Source organism: Urocitellus parryii, chromosome 1, assembly GCF_045843805.1.
Source record: "Urocitellus parryii isolate mUroPar1 chromosome 1, mUroPar1.hap1, whole genome shotgun sequence".
NCBI lineage: Eukaryota > Metazoa > Chordata > Mammalia > Rodentia > Sciuridae > Urocitellus > Urocitellus parryii.
The window spans coordinates 91,302,864-91,308,945 of NC_135531.1; positions in this window are offsets into that span (position 1 = coordinate 91,302,864).

The following is a 6,082-nucleotide window of genomic DNA, read 5'->3' on the forward strand; positions in this document are numbered from 1 at the left end:
ACTGAAGATCAATCTGAGAGCATAGGCAGAGAGGGGAAAGGCAAGACAAAGTGGTGAAGAAATAACACTAGGTAGGAAAGACTAAAATCCAGAGGGCAGTGTTGCTAAATCTGCAGTAAAGCCTCAGATTTGGTGCAAAGTTGAATTAGATTCCCTGCTCCTTTCTTGTTTTTGGTCAGAAACAAGTATAGCCTTTCTTCAGAACATCTGCCATATATGCTTGGCTCATCTGGTATGCCCCTCAGCAGAATGAAAATCATCCAAAATATCAAAGACATTTTTACAAGTCATTGATTAAAGCAAAGACTCAGTCACTGAAAGCATAAACTGCATTGGCCAGGTCTCCATTGATAAAGCAGAGGAAACTATTAAAGCAATTATCTGCCTAAGTTTTGCAGAACTGGAGTTCTAAATTCTCTTGCTACTCCAGAAAATCACCTACTGAAGTTTGCTAACAAAGGCCCACATCAAGGTTACTGTTATCATTATTTTAGCCCTTTAAGTTATCTGATCTGGACAGTTCAACCCCCACCTTCCACAGGTTCCTTTTTATATTACTTACTGCAGGCAGTATTTTTACATTCATCTTCAAGAAACTTGTTTTTAAAAAACATATACAATTAGAATCAGATCACAGTATAAATACTTTTGGTTGTCTTGCAACTTTGCTTATCTCTGATAATGTGTGATTAGTGAATGACTACATAGGGACAAAGATGAACTATTATCTGAAACTAAGAAGTTAACATACAGAAAACCTAAGTTAGCAGGTACTAAGAAAAAAAATGTCCTAAAAGGAATTTTCAGCCTTATGTGGCATTATCTGGGGTGTCTTTTCTGAACTTTCCTAGATGTGAAGTTTGTACTGCTGGGTTGTCAAAAGCTTTCTGGGCTAAAGGGCCATAAGCTACTCCATAGCACATGGAGGCTTAAGTTAATGAAATAGTGCATACAGGAAACAACTTCACTAGTTTAGCTTGCAAAGCATTAGCCAACAGCAAAAGCCTGTAGGATTTGGAGGACAAGGTATGAAATGTTTTAGTGTGCACAGCTAAGATTATAGGCTACCTTCCCAATTTCTATTTTAAAAGCACTGAAAAAAGGAGCTGTGAACATTTCATTTTAAAAACTTGTCAAATGGTGCTATTGACTCCTTAATACAAAGATATATTACAATGTTTTTAGGTACATATATTAAGTCTAGCCTGGCCATAACTGTAAATAAAGAAAATGTTTGTAGAGAATTCATCAAAATCATGCCCATTTGCTTTTGGTTGAGCTACCATATTCTTCAATGGTGGTAATTGACCACAGAGCTCCTACTTTGTATAGATGGGACACAACAGTCATTGGCTCTTTCTCCTTTGCCCAAAGACTGGGGTATACAACACAAGAGCTCACTATCTTCTTGGATTCAGGTTGGAAAATCCAGTTCAATGATTAAATATGCTCATTTGGCAAGGGAGTTGGAGTGTTTTCCAGAAACTTGAAGAAAGAATGTGTGATGGCAGCAAAAGTGGATGTTAGATTAATTTTAGAAACTGACTTAAGTGAGGGCCAATGTTACTTTGTGTAAGTTTATTCAGATTGTCAGAACATGCCAAAAGCCTATACCTTACTACTGGGAAATGTGTAAAGCAATTTGCATGTACAGTATGGTAATAAATCATCTAAGAGCCCACCAAAACTTTGCATTCTGTGATTTGAAATGTTACCATGATTCAAGAGAGACACATGGACATTTTCCTTATATCTGATACATAAAGCTGAATTATTTTTTGAGTGTTTTCCCATTCTCTCAGATAAAATCATACATTAAGTTTAATGTTTATGTTTTTGAGGTTTTTTTTTTTTTGTACTGGGGATAGAACTTAGAGGAAGTTTGCTAACAAACTTTATCACTGAGCTACATTCCCAGTCTTTTATTTTTTATTTTGAGACAAGGTCTACGTAAGTTGCTTAGGACCTTACTAACTTGCTGAGGCTGGCCTCAAACTAGCAATTCTCTTGCTCAGCCTGTTGTACACCACCGTGCCCAGCTATAGTTTATTTTCTTCTTCTTCTTCTTTTCTTTAAACACTGAGTGTTCAAATATTTATTTTCTTTTCAGTAAGACCATAAAATTATCAAAAAGGGACACTAGTAATTATTTAATACAACAGGCTCATTTTATTTAAATAGATATCATATCCAGAAACATAATGGCTTCATAAGTTTACAGTGACTGAGAAGAAACAGACAATTTATTCATCCAATTCTCTCAGTATTGGGAACTCAATTTACTAGAAACAATGGTAGCAATTCAAATAAAAACTGGTAATTCATTATAAAAATTTGAAAATATAGAAGAGTAGAAAATTACCATGTTTTCCAAAAACAATCATCATCTTTTTCTCTAGTATTAGTTTACTTTTCTTACAAATTTGTAATCATATTGTAGACCTTTTTACATCAACCAGTCATGACATCATACACATTTTTGCATAATCTCTACAATTATGACAGATGCATAATAATCTAGCCTCAATTCTTTTTCTTTTCTCAATAACAATAAACTCAGAATTACATTTTGATATATTCACCACCATTAGGTCCAAAATCTTGGTTTTGTTGAGAAGACACTTTTATTCTAAACAAAGACCTCTCAATTTCAGGAACTGAGGGAAATGGTCTCCCATCAATTAATCAGTTTTTGATATATGAAATCTGCCTTATTTTTACTTCAATCTGGTTTTGTGCAACCTCTAGACTATTTTCTTCCTTTAATCAAAAGTCAGCTGCCCTGGACTTAAAAAAAAAAAAAAAAACACAAGTAGGAAGGTAAAGCTTCTGGAAAAGAATATGAATGAATAAAAGCCTATTTTGGAACATAAACCCTCTGCTTCTTCCATATTTTTATCACAGAATTCTGCACTTCTCTAATCACGTGTACAACTGATAACACAAGTAGTATGGACCCACCCTCGGTATCTCCTGGGATATGTTTGCAGTTCATTTTTCAGCATTTTCTGTCCTTGCTTGACTATGAAGGCCTTCCGTATGAACCCTTTGGTCCAAAGTAAAAGAAACAGGGCAACAATACAAACACAGATCATTCACATTGGACGCCATGTGACATCAATTATCAACAAACAACCCAAACAACCTACAAGGGGAAATTCCATCACCTCATTACATCAATTAGAAATAGCCATGTAGCATCTGTCATTAGAAGGGGCTCAAAATGTTTTTTGAAGAAAACAAATTACTATTTTTTCATTTCTACATTAAGGGTCCATCATTTTCTACACAACATCTACAGGAGCTTTACACACACTTCCCAAAGTTGATCCAGTGGGTGATGGTATGGTTGACTCTCCAGTTATGGTCAGCTGCCTCTCCCAGAAGCTAGGAGCCCTTGTGCTTGTTCCCAGTCACCATTACAGTTATGCATAGTTGTGTGATCCAGACCAGCAGGAATAAAAGCTACTGGAGGCTTTTAGAAAAAAGGTCATACTTTTCTGATAAGATAGATGAAGCTGAGAGATGCCCTTCCTTCCCCTGCATTTTGACTGCACCTGTATTTCCAGGACCAGCCAGTTATCTTATAATTACAAGGGAAAGATCAAGACGACTGTGGAAACACTGAGTCTGACAACCTTGAGCTGAGAAACATTGACAAATTACCTATACCCAGATGTCTCAGCCTATTCCAGGGGCTATAACAAAATACCATAAACTAGGTGATTGGTAAACAAATTTATCTCTGGCATTTTTGGAGGACTTTCAAGATCAAGGTGCTTTGAGATTTGGGACCTGGTAAGGGCCAACTTCCTCAGAGTGCCTTCTCACTGTGTCCTCACATGGCAGAAGGAGTGAGGGATCTCATTTGGGCCTTTTATAGGGGTACTAAATACATTCATGAGGGTGACCTAGTTACCTCCCAGAGCCCCACCTCCTAGAGCCATCACCTTGGGGGTTAGGATTTCATTATACGAATTTACAGGGAGAACACAAACATTCTGATGATAGTACCAGGTTTTTTTAAATTATTATTAAATGAGGAAAATAACTTTCCATTTGTTTAAGCCACTTTATAATCATATTTCCCATTACACACATCCCTAATTGCTTTTTCATAATATGAATCATGGGTGTCCTTATATTTATTTACAGCTTTTTTCAATTCTAAATGAAATTATCCATAGTTTCTAATCAACTTAGTACATTATTTGAACACATGCATGATAAACCCTGACCATATGTTACTGCAATGGAGGCAGAATACATTCTATCTAAGTATATATTAACTACTATAGTTTGGATGCTGAATGCCCCCAAAAGGCCCTTGTGTTAAAGGCTTGGTGCTAGGGTAGTAATAGTCTGAGGTGGCAATGGAAGTTCCACAGGTCACTGGGAGCATGCCCTTGCAAGGGATGGGGAACCTTGATTTCTTTCTTTCTCTTCATTTCAGGGCTCATAAAGTAAAAAGTTTGCTGTACCACATGCCTCCATAATAATGTGGCACCCTACCAGAGGCCCAAAGCATGGGGTCACTTGCTTCTGGACTGGAAGTTCCAGAACTGTGAGGCAAAGTAAACTTTTTCTCAAGTTAATTTCATCTGGTATTTTGTAATAGTAATGGAAAGCTAATACAGTAGCAAAGATTCAGCACCATGGAAGCAGCAGTATTGTGGCTAACATATATGAGATTAGTGGGAGATTATCCTATGTGTTGTTAACTTTATTTTCCAGGTTTATATATTTCACTTGTAACTGTTTATGAAGTTAAATTATGTACTTTAAATCTAGATATATAAAACTAAATATTTAGTCATTATTTAAGGTTAAAGAAACTTACACAGACAAGATCAATGACCCATTACAAATGTGTCTACAAGTTTTTATTCTAATATATTTCATACAATTAAAAAATAAGTATGCATTGTATTCATACTAATAATGCTACTATTATTTTATAAACTGCTTCATAAAATAATTATAAACTCTATATCTATATAGAATACACCTTTTCTTGAATTGTAAAAGATAAAATTTTAATATTCAGCTACATATGTAAAACACTTAGAAGCAACACAATAATGAAGAAATTATAATTCCAACTTTCTGTGCTTTTGAATGAATCTAATATTTCTTCTATGCTCCAATCCTATTATGCCCTATTTCCAGAAATGCAGTGAGATAAACTGAGGACTGGCAATGTGGCTCAATAGTAGAGCACTTGCCTAGCATGCATGAGGCCCTGATCTGATCGCTCCCACGGAAAAAAGAAAAAGAGAAAGGCATGGAAATACAATGGACTAGTAATTATACAATACAGGTGCTAATGGAAATCTGACAAAGTCCAAATTTCCCTTAGCTCCTTTGTTAATTTAAATATTGAGTTGAGAAAGCTACAGTATCCACTTAATAAAAAGAAACTGGATTTAACATCTGATACTAAGGATGCTAGTATGCTGAGTAAAGAGGTAAAACTGCTATCTACATCAAATTTCTGAGCTAAAAGTTCAATATACAATTAAGGGCTTTCCTATCTTCTCCAGAGGCAACCTCAATTACAGAGTTTTTAGCTTCATATGTTAATTTAATTCAACCTGAGTACTGATAAAATGTCCTTCAGTTAGGAGCAGAGGAGGAAAAAGAAATTAAAATCTCCATTTTACATATGTAAAATCAATTTCAAATACATCCAATCTCAAGGAACATTGAGATGAAGAGATTCCTAACTTACAATCTCTCCTACTCTGGCAGTTTAAATTATAGATTGACACAGAACATCAAATTCCTATAATTATTTTTGCTGAGTATTGTTTTAAACATCCAGAATTAATTAAGAGTTATCAACACAAACCAGTATTTCATGCAAAAGTGTCATTTATGACAAATTACTTCTTAGTGTATGAAATTAATTTCCTTAAAAAATAGCCACTATGTGCTGAAAACAGTACTATGTTGACTATTTTCTATATATACAAGTTTCTAGAACATACTAACTATAAAGTACAGAAAACAATCAACCATATATAACAAGGCAGATTATATTTTTTCACTTCCTCAATTGCCTTATCAAAAGTTATTTATC